The sequence below is a fragment of the Ahaetulla prasina genome, chromosome 1, assembly GCF_028640845.1.
Source record: "Ahaetulla prasina isolate Xishuangbanna chromosome 1, ASM2864084v1, whole genome shotgun sequence".
NCBI classification, from domain to species: domain Eukaryota; kingdom Metazoa; phylum Chordata; class Lepidosauria; order Squamata; family Colubridae; genus Ahaetulla; species Ahaetulla prasina.
This window is the reverse complement of record NC_080539.1, coordinates 294,016,190-294,035,043: the sequence shown is the minus strand read 5'-3', so window position 1 is coordinate 294,035,043 and position 18,854 is coordinate 294,016,190.

The window sequence follows — 18,854 nt, the reverse complement described above, 5'->3', positions numbered from 1 at the left end:
GAAAATGGCAGGAGAGAATATCTTCATCTCATTCTGTGGGGAATCCTGGAGTCACCTGGTGGGTCATTATAGAAAACAAAAGGGTATTTTCAGGAGTCTTCTTGAATACCAAAGTTCAAAGGAATCAATATTCTTCATATCCTGCTTCTTCAAAATACAAATTTCAATTCCATAGAAAGGCACAGAAAATATTACAACTTGACAGTTCTGTAGATATAGACACATTGTGACATTTGATTGTGTTCAAATGTATTATCTTTAAAAACACCACCTTAAACTGACTGAAATTAAATCAGCTTTAAATAACATATTAACATTTTCAAATAGCAAACTACATTATTATTGCTGCTATTATTACTGTTTAACTAATATAAAAATATGTGAAAAAGCACACAAAAATACACACTTCTCTTATGTGGAAACAAAACAGTGTATTCCCATTCGCTGCAGATATTTGCTATGCGACCCAGCAGAATGATAGAAGAAACTCCGCAACAAGATTGTCTGTGTGAGTAACAGAGGGACACAGAAAAAGACAGAAATTAAAGTATGACCTCATGACCTCATTATATGCACACTGCTTTTTTGGAAGAGGAGGGTGCACACGAGGCCAAAACCCCCCCTAAGGATTACAGAAATGCAATTTTTTTTAAACAACATGTGAAGTTAGATCTCATTAATTATTGGTGGCATGAGTTCAGCTTGGAAAATTAACACCAGGGAATAGATGATTTTCAAGTAGCTGCAAATAATATGTGAATCTTCTGAGTAGAAATAAAAATTGCCTTTTAATCATTTTCCAGTTATTTTTATTTTCTGCTTTTATGTTTAGAATGGCTTGAGAGGTGTTTCTTCAGCAAGGTTTAATTATTAGCATCCTAATGAATGTAATAGCGATCCAATTAAATACTAACCATAGTCAGAAACACATTTATGAATATTTATTTCCAGCTAAGAAAGAAAATTTTACGCATTGCTCAACAATATTCATAATCAGCAGGGCATTATTAATCGCATTAACTGCAATAATATAAAAGTGCCTTTATCTTTTTTTAATTTTTAATTTTTATTTAAATTTACAATGTTCAACAGAACTAAAGGAAACCTCTCTAAAAACAGAAACCACACAAAAGCAAGCACATACACACACACATACACACAAATACACACTTTGGGATTAATATAAATACATCTGTAATTCTAAAGATAAGCAGTTTTAAATATTCATATCCAATATTTTTACCCAAATGGACATTTGTACAGATGGAAGTAATTTGATTACAAGCTGTTCAATACAATTTAGAAAGACTTTGGTTAATAGCATGCCATTTAAGGAGGTTTAGCACTGTCTGTGAATCAGTCAAAATAAAATGACTACAGCAATTTGCATTACATGGTTCAGCTCTTGAACACAACCTGGAAGCCACAGTTGGAACAAAATTTAGTTTCACATCTGCTGATTGATACTAAGAGATTTCTCAGAATAATAACACCTACCTTTAGAGAGTTGCAATGATTGTTGGACGGCTTCCTGGCCCAATTCCAAATTCCAGTTGTTACCTATAAAGTTATTATGGGTTTAATCTGCAGCTATCTTTAGTTTATCTCCTTCTTATGGCAATCTGCCTACTCAGTATGTGCTTGGGGAGAAATAGCATCATGGGTTGTCCAAATTTGGGAGATTGGGGTAACACATGGGGTTAAGGATAGCTTGAAAATTCCTCACTGTAAAAAATCTTGCCTCCCTATTGACTTTAGGGAAAGCTATAAAAATGATGCTCTTCCACAAGGTTTAGAAGTACCTCAATTAGGTACTATAAGCTTTACTTTTTTTAATTAATCATTTGTCATTATGCTTTTTATAGTATAAGCCATCTAAAATCTATATACCCAAACTTGTATCACACACACAAACATACACTTGTCTTAATAGATTTTAGAGGAATTTTATATCAGGAATTTTATGTAGTGTTGTGTGTAATATTTCTTTGATTTTAAACGGTACAATTCTTCAAATATTGCCAACGTTCTTGACGGATAAGCTCACTTCAGCTCCAGAAGAGATCAAGTTTGTACTGATGAAGTACAACCCAAAACTGTGCTATGGTACATGTATTAATTTTCAAAATGCCACAAGATTTTCTATCATTTTAGCCACTCAGATAAGTATAGGCTTACTAATAAGCAAATGCTAGATGGTTTATAACCATTTATCACCTCTTGGTGGCAGCAGAAGACAAATGATACCTAAAAATAAATGTTCTTACCAGGAGCAACTGTTGTCCTGATCTTTTCCTGTTTCTGCACACCTTTGCAATTCAGTTTTAGACGGATTTTCTGTCCAAATCTATAGTAATGGAGGAATCACTAAAAGCCTCAGAAATTGCTTGCCTTTCCTCCTGAGCCCAGACAGAAATTGTCAAAATGAAAAACACACTAATTTCTAAAAATAAATTGTAGATTATTTCCAAAAATTCTCATGTCCTGAAGATACAGGTATTTGCATGCAGTCAGAAAGCACCAAATCCCCAATATTTGGTTGTCAGAGCCAGTCTCTCCTTAAAATCATCTGCTTTTATCTCTCTGTATACATGCCAGTGCATGTAATTTTCCCCTTTTTGTTAACAGAAAGAATACCATAAAGTTTTGGTTGTAAACTGTAGCTTAATATTAGCATGAGAGCTTGATGTGAATAATAACAGAGGTGGGATGAGACAGGTGTCTCTAAGATTTACCCTGAGGGGCGAGTAGGTTTGAAGCGAGGACAGGAGAGAAATGATTAACTACTGTTAGGCAGAGAGAGGTTAGAGATCACAGGCTCATCTGGATTTCAAATAATTTGTTGTTGCTGTAGTCGTGCTCGATTCCCTGCAACCCCAGGGACCACAGCACACCAGGCATCTCTGTTCTCCAAGGTCTTCTGGATTACCTCCCCCCCTCAAACCGCTTCTTGTTTTGCCATCAATCTTTCTCCCACATCTAAATCAGTAATGCCATTCAACCTATGGCAGTAGAGAAGGAATGTAAATTACTGCTTGAAAAACTCTATGGATGAGCAGAGACACTTTTCACAGATAATGAGATGTAAGATTTTATTTGTGTTACTGGCTCAAAATACCAGCTGGGAGTTATTGCTACTATGCTGGTTATCATACTGCTAAACTTCAATCCTGCCTGAAGTGCTGGACCTCTCTACACGATTAGCATTGGAGCTCCTCAGGCTGATGGGTTTGGGAGACAACAATTTGTTTGGTCATGGGATGGAGACGGCTAATGAGTTCCTGAACAGAGGTGGGTTTCAGTAGGTTCTGACCAGTTCTGGAGAACTGGTAGCGGAAATTTTGAATAATTCATAGAACCGGTAATAAAAATTCTGACTGGCCCTGCCCCCATCTATTCTCTGCCTCCCAAGTCCCAGCTGATTGGGAGGAAATGGGGATTTTACAATAACCTTCCCCTGGATTGGGGTGGGAATGGAGATTTTACAGTATCCTTCTCTTGGAGTGGGGTGGGAATGGAGATTTTACAATATCCTTCCCCTGCCATGCCCACCAAACCACGTCCACCAAGCCATGCCACGCCCACCAAGCCACACCCACAGAACCAGTAGTAAAAAATTTTGAAACCCACCACTGTTCCTAAACATCACAGTTTTATGAAGGTGGTCATTGATCTGAGCAGGGCATGTTTAAAAGCACTGAGATTTGATCTGTGGATGGAAGATATTTCTATCAGGTCCTTGTCATCCTACCATTCTCTAGATTCTATGGAAGTGGCCAACCATATGGACTTCCACAGAGAGTTCAGACCCATTTGAATGGTTTACCCCAGGTACCTAATGGATTCTTTGGATTTCCACAGGTTCCTTCAGGATTTTCTAGAAGACCTGGCAGGCAGTTTTCTTGAGGTTCTGGTTCTTGATCAAGCACTGGAATATGAAGCGTGTGTGTGTCTGTGTGTCTGTGTGCATGCCACATACTCTGTAGACTTGTTATTTCGCTGCCAGCCTTCCCAAAGGAAATGCTTGATTTACTTAGGTATCCTGGAAGATGAAATGATAGAAGAGACGTCTGGAGTGACATTGATGAAAAATGAAGAACAAATGTAAATTAAAATAGTTATACAACCCCTATCATAGCGGCAAGAATGGCAAAGAGGTTCCATCCTTATCACATCTACAAACAGTCATCCAGCAGTATTATTTAAAGTCACTTGGATCCTATTAGAAAACCAAACCACAACATTTAGAGGTTACAATTGTTCAACGTTCACCCAGAAGTGGACACTGACTTGACAAAGCCAGCAGAGATGGCAGAAGAAAGTTCTTGCAAGATTATCTGTGATCACATTGAGCTTCTATATCTTAAGGAATTGGATAGGATTCTCTGTGCTGTTAAATCTAGCCAACTCAGTATTAGATCCCTGTTCCACCTGCCTAGTGAAAGCTATCAGGGCACTGGCAGGAGACTGACAGTGGCATGATTAATGTTTTATCTGCACAAAACAAACTGCAGAAACCAATCTTCAGATCATTATAAACTTTTGGCCTCTGTTTGGATGATTTAAAATTTTTGTTGTTATTGTTAGTTGCGAAGTCGTGTCCGACCCATCCAGGAAGGCCTGGAGGAATGGACAACATTCCTCCAGGCCTTCCTGTCCTCTACCATCCTCTGGAGTCCATTTAAACTCATGCCTACTGCTTCAGTGACTCCATCGAGCCACCTCGTTCTCTGTCGTCCCGTTCTTCTTTTGCCCTCAATCTTTCCCAGCATTAGGCTCTTCTCCAGTGAGTCCTTCCTTCTCATTAGGTGGCCAAAGTATTTGAGTTTCATCTTCAGGATCTGGCCTTCTAAAGAGCAGTCAGGGTTGATTTAAAATAGGATGAGGCAAATTTGCAAGAAGAAGAAAGAGTCACTGGAAATGAAAGTTCCCTCAAGAGCATTTTATCTAAAGCCTCTCCTCTTGTACCTCACCCTCCTGAATTGGGGCCTTCATTGACCGAGATGCCTGTATTTATTATAGTCAGAAGATTTTCAGATATTTCCCCTATGACAGAATGGTCAGTAGCCACGTGTATGTTTAGAACTTCTCAGAATTATTATTTTGAATGCCAGAGTTCAGTTCATGGAATTTATAGCTATTGTGTTTATTCACCACAATCTTTAGAATTTCATGTTTATGGAAGAAAATTTCATGGTGTTTTTGATATAGTGTTGTCACTCTAAAGGATCAATTGTGTTTATCCCATCTATTTTAAATTCCAGTACCACCTAGAGTTATATATATATGCATGAGCCATTTTGCTCAGACTTGTGATTGAAATTGAAATAAGTCATTTTCAGGGAAAAGCAACTCCAACATTTTTAGAGGCATCACAATAACTTGTTAATATTCTCAGAGCAGCAACAGCCTTTAAAAACTAACTACTTAATCATACTATCCTGAATATTAGTTGGATATATTCTCTTTTCACCAATTTTTCACAACATCCATTTAGCAGAAAACAAGGAATTGGGATAAAATATATATTTTACTTAATTCAAATATTGTACTGAAGGCATTTGTACAAACTTGTACAGATGCTAAGATTTGTGGAGAAATGTGAGATTGACAAAAAAAGAAACAGAGGCTGCAACTGAGAAAGAGTTTCTCATTTGGCAAGTGCTGAATAGTAACTACAGGAATGGCATATACAAGTAGTCCTCGACTTACAACCATTTGTTTTGAGATTGTTTGAAGCATTGAAAAAAAATGACTTTGCATTTATAACCATTGCGGTAGCATCCATGATCAAAATTTGGGCACCTAGTAACTGGGATGTATTTACAACATTTGCAGTGTTCTGGCCTCATGTGAGTACCACTTGTGACCTTCCCAACCAACTTCTGATAAGCAAGGTCAATGCAGAAGCTGAATTTGCTTAATGACCACATTGTTCACTTAAGAACTGCAATGATTTGCTTAACAATTGAGGCAAAAAGGGGTTGTAGAATAAGATGCAATTCACTTAACAATGACACTTGGTCAGCAATGGAAATTCTGGCCCCAATTGGGATTATAAATCAAGAACTATCTGTACATTTATAGGGAGGATATAACTTTGACATCAGCTGACTTGAATCCCTTGTCATGTCTCATTGTGTGTCTTTGTCCAGCCTTTCCCCAACCATATATCTTCCAAGTGTTTCAGATTGCAATTCCCCATCACCCCAGAGCTATGTGACTGTGAATGGTGGGAACTGTAATCTGACCCATAGAGGGACTGGGGAAGTTGGAGGGAATCTAGTCTAGTACTGTGCCTAGATTAACAGTTCAGAGAAGATTTTTGCGCAATACTCATTATTTATTTATTTATTTATTTATTATTTAAATTTGTATACCGCCCTTCTCCCGAAGGACTCAGGGCGGTTCACAGCCAAGTAAAAAATACACAATACACTATAAATATTAAAATACAGTTAAAAAACTTATTAAATTGGCCATAATTAAAATTTAAAAATAAAAACCCATTAAAAAACCCATAAACTTAAAAAACTAACCCAGTCCAGCGCAGATGAATAAGTGAGTTTTAAGCTCGCGGCGAAAGGTTCGGAGGTCCGGAAGTTGACGAAGTCCTGGGGGGAGTTCGTTCCAGAGGGCGGGAGCCCCCACAGAGAAGGCCCTTCCCCTGGGTGTCGCCAGACGACACTGTCGCGCCGACGGCACCCTGAGGAGTCCCTCTCTGTGAGAGCGCACGGGTCGGTGAGAGGCATTCGGTAGCAGCAGGCGGTCCCGTAGATAACCCGGCCCTATGCCATGGAGCGCTTTAAAGACGTTCACCAACACCTTGAAGCGCACCCGGAAGGCCACAGGTAGCCAGTGCAGCCTGCGCAGGATAGGTGTCACTCGGGAGCCACGAGGGGCTCCCTCTATCACCCGCGCAGCTGCATTCTGGACTAACTGTAGCCTCCGGATGCCCCTCAAGGGGAGCCCCATGTAGAGAGCATTGCAGTAGTCCAGACGAGACGTCACAAGGGCGTGAGTGACTGTGCACAAGGCATCCCGGTCTAGAAAGGGGCGCAACTGGCGCACCAGGCGAACCTGGTGGAAAGCTCTCCTGGAGACGGCCGTCAAGTGGTCTTCAAAAGACAGCCGTTCATCCAGGAGAACGCCCAAATTGCGCACCCTCTCCATCGGGGCCAATGACTCGCTCCCAACAGTCAGCCGTGGACTCAGCTGACTGTACCGGGATGCCGGCATCCACAGCCACTCCGTCTTGGAGGGATTGAGCTTGAGCCTGTTTCTCCCCATCCAGACCCGTACGGCTTCCAAACACCGGGACAGCCCTTGGATAGCTTCATTGGGGTGGCCCAGTGTGGAAAAGTACAGCTGGGTGTCATCAGCGTACAGCTGGTACCTCACACCGAAGCCACTGATGATCTCACCCAGCGGCTTCATATAGATGTTGAACAGAAGGGGCGAGAGAATCGAACCCTGCGGCACCCCACAAGTGAGGCGCCGCGGGGTCGACCTCTGCCCCCCCGTCAACACCGTCTGCGACCGGTCGGAGAGATAGGAGGAGAACCACCGATAAACGGTGCCTCCCACTCCCAATCCCTCCAACCGGCGCAGCAGGATACCATGGTCGATGGTATCGAAAGCCGCTGAGAGGTCTAATAGGACCAGGGCAGAGGAACAACCCCTATCCCTGGCCCTCCAGAGATCATCCACCAATGCGACCAAAGCCGTCTCAGTGCTGTAACCGGGCCGGAAGCCGGACTGGAACGGGTCCAGATAGACAGTTTCCTCCAGGTGCAGGGGAAACTGATATGCCACCATACTCTCTACAACCTTCGCCGCAAAGCGAAGGTTGGAGACCGGACGATAATTAAGTTGGAGCCACTCTATATGCTTAAATAGCAATAGCACTTAGACTTATATACCACTTCATAGTGCTTCACAGACCTCTCTAAGCAGTTTACAGAGTCAGCATATTGCCCCCAACAATCTGGGTCCTCATTTTAGTGACCTCAGAAGGATGGAAGGGTGAGTCAACCTTGAGCTGGTAAGACTCAAACTGCCGAACTGCTGGCAGCCGGTAGTCAGCAGAAGTAGCCTGCAATACTGCATTCTAACCACTGGGCCACCATAGCTCTTAGTTTCATAAATAATTTCAATGGCTTCACAATCCAGCTAAATCATCCACATAGTTACTCTTTTTTTCCTGCCCAGTTTCTCTGTGTTGCTACTGTTGGCTTCACAGACTGACTTATTCACAATTTATTGACTGAACTTACATTAGCTGGGTTCACAGCAAGAAGCAAACCACTCAAACCACATTTGGATTTAATGCAATGTGAGACTTTTGCTGAGTTCATGGGCAAAAGCCAAATAGCTTCAGATACCTATGATTCCCTATTGAGATTTCCCTCTCTAATTTGCATTACAGGCTGCAATTCAGCCTTTCATAAACCATGAAGTGATGGGAGGGATGTGAGACCTGTCATGGTTTTAAGCATTACTTATATGAATAGCAGGCAGATGGCAGTAATGGATATCTGAAGGCAGAAAACAATGAAATGTGATGAATTCAGATTCCTCCCCACTGACCTTGGAAAGCTCAGAGGTTTTTCTGCCTTTTTTTTTAAGCAGAAAACATTTTTGGCCTTAAGATTCTGCACTGTTTCCTGATTCATGATTCTGCAATACTCTTCTTAAAGAGTGAGGAAAGGAATGATCCCAAAAGAATCTAACGTGCTTCCTTGTTGTGATACATGCACCCAAAGTACCTTGCTGGACACCTTCATCCTTAATTCTGGGTATCTTGTCCATAGAATGTGGACATTTAAGAAAAAAATGCAATTAATGGCAAATAGGGACATAAGATAGAATTGAACTGAAAAGACATGATAAGTTCACCAATTATTTGTGGGGATTCCAGTCCCGTCCCCCCCCGGTCTGTGTGTGTGTGTGTGTGTTCAAGTCAGTGTTGACCGTTGGCAACCAAATAAAGATGTTACTGCAGTTTTCTTGGCAACATTTTCACTAGTGGTTTGTGTTAGATTCGGGCAATAACGAGGCAGGAGACCAGGATAGTGACAACAGCTCTTTACTATAGGGTGAACCCAGCAACCGGGCTGGGGAAAAACCTCTCCTTAAATACAGTTTAGCCGGCGGCTTCAACCAATCAGCAACGTGCTTGTTTCCCGCCAAAACATTTAAAGATACATTACACTCCTTCCCTCCCAGAAAACACTTTACCAATATTTACATGATATTTACATATTATTTGTCAACGTAATCACGCAAATAGACTGGGCGTCTCCTGACTCTTTCGGACCTGCGCAATTCATTCCCTGGGAGTGGGTCAAGCTGAGCGGAGGGGCTGTTTGCTCCTCTCAGCTCCTCCTCTAGGCCATCCGGCCCTGGATTATTTGCCGAGTCGTCCCTGCTGTTTTCTAATGGAACCTGTTGGCGTCGCTGGACCTCCTGGAACTCAGATAAGTCCTGCGATTTTCCCGGGTTTGAGTCAGCTGTGGATTCAAACATTGTATAGTCAGGGCCTGTTTCGTCTAATTCGGATTGTTCGGCTATGCGTTTTCTTATTTGGTCTATGTGGCGCCTCCATACCCGGCCGTCTTTTATCTCCACCAAGTATGATTTTGGACCTGTTATGTTTAGGATTTTTCCTGCTACCCATGTCGGGCCTTCACCATAGTTGTGTGCCCACACTCGGTCGCCTATGTCCATTCCTCTTGTTTTTTCGAGTCCCCCCTTGTAACCCTCCGGTGTATAGTTTGGATTTAAATGGTCTAGTGGGCACCTGAGCTTTCGGCCCATTAATAATTCTGCTGGGCTTCTGCCGGTTGTGACACAGGGGGTTCTGTGTTGGACGGCCAGGAAAACATCGATTTTTGTTTGCCAGTCGCCTGGCTTGAGTCTGGACAATGCCTCTTTTGCGCTCCGGACGAAACGCTCTGCAAGGCCATTCGTCGCAGGGTGGAAGGGCGCCGAGAGGGCATGCCGGATGCCCTCTTCTGCCAAGTACTCCTCAAACTGGGTTGCCGTGAATTGCGGGCCGTTATCAGATACTAACGTGTCGGGCAACCCATGGGTTACAAATAGGTGTCGTAGGACTGAGATCATGGCCTCGGCTGTCATGGATCTCATGAGAATGATTTCCAGCCATTTGGAGTAGGCATCGACTACTACCAGAAAGGTTTGACCGTGGAAGGGGCCAGCAAAATCAATGTGGATTCTAGACCAGGGCCCTTGGGGTTTCTCCCATTCCCGAACCGGGGCCGTTGGGGGTAGTGGTCTGGACTCCTGGCAGGCCTGGCATTTCCCTACCCTTTCAGCAATTTCCGAGTCCATTAAAGGCCACCACACATAGCTTCTCGCTAGACCCTTCATCCTCACGATCCCTGGGTGACCCTCGTGGAGGAGATCCAACACCCTTTTCCTCAATTTCTCTGGGATCACCACTCGATCCCCCCATAGCAGGCACCCCCCTTGAGCCGAAAGTTCCCCACGTTTCTTTACAAACTCTTTAAAACGCTCGCCCGGCGCAGCGGGCCACCCTCTTTGTACCCAACCAAGTACAGTTCTCAAAATAATGTCCCGGTATGACGCCCGAGCCACCTCCTTAGACGTGACTGGGCCAGAGTCCAGAGAGTCGATTAACAGTATGGGCGTCCCCGGAGTGGGGTCCTCGATCGCCCCTGGCAGTGGGCATCTGCTTAACGCGTCCGCATGCCCCAACTCTTTTCCTGGCCGATGCCGCAGTTTATAGGAGTAGGCGGCTAAAAAGATAGTCCATCGGGTCAATCGGGGCGAAAGCGCCACAGGCGTTGGGCGGTCGCCAGCCAGTAACCCTAAAAGTGGTCTGTGGTCTGTAACAATTTCAAAATCTCTACCAAAAACGTATTCGTGAAACTTTTTTACCCCTGATACTATAGCTAGAGCTTCCTTATCCAACTGGCTATAGTTCCTCTCTGTCGAGGACATCGTTCTGGAGTAGAAGGCTATTGGGGCTTCTGTGCCATTTGGAAGCCTGTGGCTGAGCACCGCACCCACCCCGTAAGGGGAAGCATCGCAAACTAATACCAATGGCATTTTGCTATGATACTGGATCAGTAAGCTATTGCTCGAGAGTAGGTTTTTTACTGCTTCGAAAGCCCTTGCTTCCGTCTTTCCCCAAGACCAAACAGTATTCTTTCCCAGTAACTTATGTAGCGGCTCGGCAACGGTTGCCTTATTTTTCAAAAAGACCGCGTAAAAGTTCACTAGACCCAGGAATGCCTGTAGTTCTGTTTTGTTTTTGGGCGCTGGGGCCTTTCTTATTGCCTTGACCTTGCTCTCAGTGGGGTGGATTCCTTCCTTGTCTATTCTGTAGCCCAAGAACTCTACGGATTCTACCCCTATTTGGCATTTGTTCACTTTAACCTTTAGACCGGCTGACCGGAAAATGCCCAAAACTTTTCTCAAACGCTCCCCCAATTCTTCTAAATTTTCGGCTGATATCAATACATCATCAAAATAGGGGACTACCCCCGGGAGCCCTTGCAGAAGTCGCTCCATTAAATTTTGAAATAGACCAGGTGCCACACTCACCCCAAACTGTAACCGGGTACACTTGAAAGCACCTCTGTGAGTCACAATTGTCTGGGCTTCGGCTGTGTTGGCGTCTACAGGCAGTTGTTGATAGGCTTGGGCCAAATCTAATTTGGCAAAAACGTGCCCTTGCCCAAGTGAGTGCAGCAAATGTTGCACCACGGGGACCGGGTAAGCGCTTTTTTGCAAGGCTTTGTTTAACGTTGCCTTGTAGTCAGCGCAGATTCTAACTGACCCATCTGGTTTCACTGGGGTGACGATTGGCGTCTCCCACTTTGCGTGATCGACTGGCACTAATATCCTCTGACTGATGAGTTTGTCTATCTCCCTGTCAATCTTGGGTTTAAGGGCAAAAGGAACCCTCCTAGCTTTCAACCGTATGGGGGCTACCTGGGGGTCTAAATTGAATGAGATAGGGGTCCCCTTGTACTTGCCCAGGCAGTCTTTGAAAACATCTTCGAATTCGTCCATGAGTGTGTCCTTTAGGTTAAAGTCATTTCTGTAGATGCCAGTCACTCCCATGCCCAACGCACGGAACCAGTCTAGTCCCAACAAACTTGGCAGGGTCCCTTCGACTATCGTGATGGGCAGGGTCTTCTTGTGTGGTCCGTACTCGACGCGGACGGAGGTTGTCCCTCGAACAGGGATGCGATTCCCTTGGTAGTCTTGAACTTTTAGCCTCTGTGTTTGCAGTTTGCGTTTGGCGATTTTCGGCAAAGCTTTCGCAAAAGTGTCCCAGGACATGATTGTGATCGCTGACCCTGTGTCCACTTCCAGTCGGCATGGTACTCCTTCGATTTTCGGTTTTGTGAAGATTTTCTTCTCTACGCGGGTTGCTGCACGACCCACTATCACGGTCGTTCGATTTGACTTCGCGCCCTTTTTGTTTTGACCAATCACGGGTCGCCTTGCCGATCCCGCGCTCTGATTGGTTGGTTTGAATTTTCGGCGGGAAGGTTGGGGTGCTCGACAGACTTGAGCCAGGTGCCCCTTCTTCTCGCACCGCCGACATGTAGCGTCCTTGAACTTGCATTGTTGACGCTGGTGTTGCCCTCCGCAACTTCCGCATCCCGGTCTTCTTTGCTCATTCTCCCGGTGTGGAAAACTCCTTCCTCATCCTCGCCGTCTGATTCGGTCTGGATTTCTTCGTTGTGGACCGGAGTTGATTTTGCGCTCGCCATTGGTGTGAGCGGCTTTTGTAGGGTTTCTGCTGCTAGGGTGGACATCTCATGAGCTCTGGCTTCGTCCAGAGCGTTTGCCAGCGTTAGGTTGCTCTTGGATAGCAGCCGCCTCCGCAAACGAATGTCCCTGACCCCACGGATGAGTTGCTCCAACAGTTCCTCATCCAAATCTCTGTACCCACAGTATTTAGAGGCTTTCCTTAGGGCGGCCATGTAATCGCTGATGGACTCGCCCTCTTGCTGTCTGCGCTCTCCAAATTCAAAACGTTGCACGTATTTGGACGGTGTTGGCGCGAAATGGTTCTTCAATAGGTTCTGCAGAGTTTGCCACAGTACCGATTGTACCGGCGTTGGCTCTGCCAGGGCTTCTGCAATGTCGATGACCTCGGGACCGCAGTGGCTCAGGAAATATGCCCTTTTTCTGTTATCTGGAACTCCTTGCAGTTCGTTCGCCTCGAGGAAGCTCTCGAAACGGGTCATGTACGTTCCCCATTTCTCCTTGGATGGGTCAAACGGCGCGGGCGGTGTGTAGCTGGCCATCTCTGCGTTTCCGCCCTGAATTTGCTGGGTTCGGTTCTTTCGTGCGTTCAGCTCGTTCCTGGTGCTTTTTTAGCCTCGAGATCCCACCTTCGTCGCCAGTGTTAGATTCGGGCAATAACGAGGCAGGAGACCAGGATAGTGACAACAGCTCTTTACTATAGGGTGAACCCAGCAACCGGGCTGGGGAAAAACCTCTCCTTAAATACAGTTTAGCCGGCGGCTTCAACCAATCAGCAACGTGCTTGTTTCCCGCCAAAACATTTAAAGATACATTACAGTTTGCCACTGGCTTTTTCCTAAGGCCAAGAAAGAAGGACTAGTCCTTCTCATTCATGTTTCCCCACTCCTAGTCCACCTACCTTAAACACCAGATTAAATTAGTTCTCTTATTACCATTAGATTATTGGAATTTATCATGGAACTGCCTTCAATATTTTTCAGAAACTAAAACAGATACAATATACAGCAATGATAATACTCTCAGCCATTACTTTTCAAATCTACAGAGCCATGGTGGCGCAGTGGTTAGAATGCAGAACTGCAGACTAACTCACTGCTCACTCCAGGAGCTTGATTCTGAATGGCTCACGGTTGACTCATCCTTCCATCCTTCCAAGGATGGTAAAATTAGGACCCAGATTGTTGGAAGCAATATGCTGATTCTGTAAACCATTTAGAGAGGGTATATCAGTCTAAGTGCTATTGCTATTGCTCATCAAATTACACTGGTTTTGTATCAGCAGCACAATGGTTCCAGTTAATTTCCAGTGCCAACTTCATCCCCAAATAGTTTGGGACTGGTATATCTTAAGAGCATCTCCTTCTGCATGGATCTCTCCATCATCATGAAAGACCTTCAACAAAACATCATGAAAAACATCATGAAAAACATCATGAAAAACCTTCAACAAAAGTGCCTACTGTTCCTGTCCCTTCATCATATCAAATTGATATAGTTGATGCATTTTTTTTACATATATGTATATATTTTCTTCAAAATATGTTGTTTTATCTATGACAATTGTTTGTGTATACTGTTGTGACAAAAATAAATAAAAAAAAACATCTCTACACAAAGAGAGTTGGCAGTATTGCGAGACAAGATTTCTAAAGGGCAGATTCTATTAGCAAATTCTCAGGAGTAGTTATCCTGGTCCTTTATTAGGGACCAATGTTCTTATGTTCTTAGAGGAATAGTAATTAGAACTCTTTGTCACCAAACTTTGAATGATGACATTTTGTTGGTATTTCATCTTTTTGTCCCTATAGAATTGAATTGTGTTTTGTTATCACTGTTGCTGTAAATTCATTTGGAAAATCATTTGGAAAATAATAGGTAACAAATAAATGTTTCTACAAATACAGCAAGTTATATATTTGGTTCCACACCAGTCAGCAAAATGTTTTGAATAGGCAGAACTGCTTGATCTGAAGCACTTTGGCACTGATTGACTCTGTTATCCTCCAAAGACACAAAAGCAGAGCTTCTCTGCTGGCATAGCAAGCTGCTTCAACCCTAATTACTTCCCTCTCCCCTCAGCTGTCAACCTGTAGATTTATTCCAATTGCAGCTTTATAGTTGCTGCCTCAAATCTTTATTCTGTCTCCCTGTTCTTCAATGTACCACTCCATCCTTGTACTCTTAATATCTGACTTCAACATAAGAAAGATGACTGACAATTATCATAGATGAATATTTTATGAAACTGCCATGCCGATGGCAATGCAAATGGCAATATCCTATTTGGGAAGACCCTCACATACATAGAGGATGCTTGGCTATTTGGTCTGTAAAATGAAAAAAATAAAGCCCAGAAATTTCTGCTTTAAATGTTTTATTTCTCAGAAGCAGTACCAGCAGTGGTGAACCTGTGTCAGGTCTTCTCACTTTGGCCTTTTTCATCTTATTCTGGGCCCAGACTCTAGAATATCCAGTGATATTCAATCTGACTTGAATCTTCTGGAGTTTCTCCATATTTTTTATACCTATAGGGACCTTCAACTCCTGATAATCTTCTAGGTAGGCAGGTCAGGGAGCATCACATGAACCATTGAAACTTTACTTTATTCTTCTTCTTTACTTCCTCTTTTACTGCTTCAGGTGTCAAGGGAGATAAAAAGTTCTGGTTCTTGCTCCTCTGAAGGCCTCAAGCAATGTTATTTGATGCTGTTGTAGTGTATCTTTGATGTTGTCTCTTCATCTTCTTCTGGGTCTGCCTCATGTTCTTTTGACCTTCTCCTTTTTTGTATATGCCTTGTATGATATGGAATCCCAAGACATGATTATAGGGCAATAATGGCAAGAACTTGAAAGCCTGACAGGATCTCTCTTCCCCAATACCAAAGAGAATCAGAAGTGGGGGAGCTTGAAATCCTTTCTCAATTCGTCATCTTGTTCAGGCGTAAGTTGATTCTATGAAATCTCTCTTACATTTCTTCATAAGGGTTTCTATATACTCTTGTAAAGGTAAAAGAGAATGGCCTTGAAGGACAGAACTGGAGCCATTAATGGCCAGGGCAACAATTACAAAGAAGAGACTTGAGTCCAGGGCAAAAACATAATTTGACAAAAAGACCTAGTCAAGCCCCTCCCCAGTTCACATGAAGATAAAGGGAGGTGGAGGGACCTTATTTAGACTTGAAAGATTCTCTTATAATAGCTGTTAGGGTAAAAGTAGTATTGATCTACAATCTACATGGTATTCATTTCTTAGTCGGATAGATGTGGTAGAGCTTAGATCCCTTCAAGAGATTTTCTGTAAGACCACATCTTCCATTTTCCTCTTATTTCTTGATGGACCCCTACTTGGGTTACTTATCCAGTCTCATTGGCATTTTTGCTTGAGCCTTTTTCCTCTGAGTCTCTTCATGCCAAAGAGCTTCTAGTATCTGGCCTTAGATTTTGAGATCACTTCCCTCTGGTTACTCTTTGGACAACTTATTATTTATGTGATTTATGTAGCCACACATCTCACAAAGTGACTCTCTAGAAGATTACAACAAAATAGCCACCAAAAATAAGTCCCTACTGCCCAAGGATAAACTGTTAATCCAACTCACCATCAATAGAAACAAAGCTCACCAACTCCCTGACCCAAGTGCCTGGAGAAATAGCCCAGTCTTCAGTGCCTTGCAAAAGAATAACAGATTTGGTGTTATCTGAATTTTTTTTTGGGGGGGGGAGTGTTTGACATACAATATGTAAGAATTGTTTAAAAACATACATATTTCAGCTGAGAGTGCAGAAGAAACTGAATGCATTTTGAGCCATACTGTAAACCTGATCATTAATTACCAGACAACATGTAAATTTTAGAAGTTATATTGAATTGTTTTGCTGACAATTTTGGGCAATATGGTGATGCATCTGTCTTAAATAGCTTTGCTATTTTAATTGCTATAAATTAGTTTTTTACTATGTTGTCCTGCTTTTGTAATGTTATTACAGTATGTAAAAAATTATAAATACCTGTTGTCTTTACTATTCCGCTATCATAGCTGTATGTTGAACTATTGCTCATTATGCATCTTATTTAATAGTACATTATAAAGATGATGATGAAGAAGATAATGATGAAATCCCATTTCAGAACGCAAGTGGGGTTTCATATAAAATCAATGCTTCATCAACCAACCAACTAACCAACCAACCAACCAACCAACCAACTAACCAACCAATCTCTTTACATATGAAAACTATTATCAGAGGAAAATCTGACAAACTTATTTTCTAGTTGTATGAATGACACATAAGTATTAGAAGGACCATGGTACCACATATGCTCTACCTTCAGTCTGAAAAGATAAATCCAAGCAAAAGAGTTACCATCTCCCCTTCTGTTTGAGAAGTAGGCCATGACACTCTTGATAAAATTATTTGTAGAGACACACTGAAAGGTACAAGTAGCTGGTTCATCTTTATTTCTAGTCATGCTAATTATTTTTTAATGAGATCACTATTGATTAAATAAAAAGAAGAGGAATTTGGCAGAAGAGTTTAAGGATAGGTTTCTATTAAACTCTCTCTCTAAATGGAGATCGACTAACCTAAGAAAGGATGATAGAGAAAATAAAAAAACCTGTGTAGTAATGCCTTAAGAATGAAGACGAGTACTTCAGTCTGGCAAGTTTATATTTCTCCTTGAAAACAATTAAAATGTATTTGAAATACATTTGCAGTATATTTTCTTGCAAGAGTACCTGAAGGAAAAAAAGAGGATTGGAACAGGAGGTTGTTGTTGTTTTTAGTTGCCAAGTCATGTCTGACCCATCATGACCCCATGGACAATGTTCCTCCAGGCCTTCCTGTCCTCTACCATCCTCTGGAGTCTATTTAAGCTCACGCCTACTGCTTCGGTGACTCCATCCAGCCACCTCATCCTCTGTCGTCCCCTTCTTCTTTTGCCCTCAATCTTTCCCAACATTAGGCTCTTCTCCAGTGAATCTTTCCTTTGCATTAGGTGACCAAAGTATTTGAGGAGCCACACTTAAATACATAAGGAAAGATGAATGCTTATCAGGGCAAGCAAAGGAGGAATTACAACAGAAGATGACAGAAAAAAGGACCAAGCCTAGTGAATAAAAGAGACAATTAAAAACAAGTGGCTGTAAAGCTCAGGAGCTTGGGGGAGACCTTGGAAGAAATTATGAACCTTTGTGGAAGAGTTGAATGGTCCTGTGGAACAGGAAAAAGAGACCAGATATCTGAAGGTTAGAGAGAATATAGCTGAGATTTTCAAGAAGAGAATAATAACTGAAATGGTAATTGATGATTCACAGCTATAGGAAAAAATATATGAGAGTAGGAGAATGATTGACTTTAGATGTGGTATCAGCAAAGATGTTTGGTTTCTGGAATGATGGTCTGAATTATCAGGATGATGGATTTCTGACATGTTCAGTTAGGACAGTTTAAACCAGGGGTCTCCAACCTTGGTCCCTTTAAGACTTGTGGACTTCAACTCCCAGTTCCTCAGCCAGCTTTGCTGAGGAACTCTGCAAACTTACTTTTTTACTCAGTAAACCCAGGAAAAAGTACAGCTCCTTTAATTCTACCACAATTCCACAGGCAAAATCCTGAAGGAAAACTAGTTGCGGTTTGACAATAGTTCACAACAGCTTCAGTTCAGACTGATCTCATTCGCTAAATCAGTATTTTGCTTTTATGTTCAAAAAGTGTGATTCCTTACCTTTTTTCCCCTCTGTTAAGAAATAAGCAGTGCCCTGATGGATTGAATGCCTACTCCATTTAGTCCAGCAGTCACAGTAGCCAACTGCACAAAGAAACCCACTAGTCTCCCAAAATATGGTCTTTAGAAGCAACCGTATTGTCTTTGAGACTGATAGCCATTAATCCCCATGATTTCCATGAATTGATCCACCTCTTTTCTGAAATCAACCCAGCTGATAGACAGCACCACAACTTATGGTAGCAAATTCCAAAATTTGATAATTGTGTCAATTTTTTCTGTCTTGGTTCTTCCAGGATTCAATTCCAGGGGGTGACCTTCAGAGTTAACATTTGGGGAATGGGAATATAGC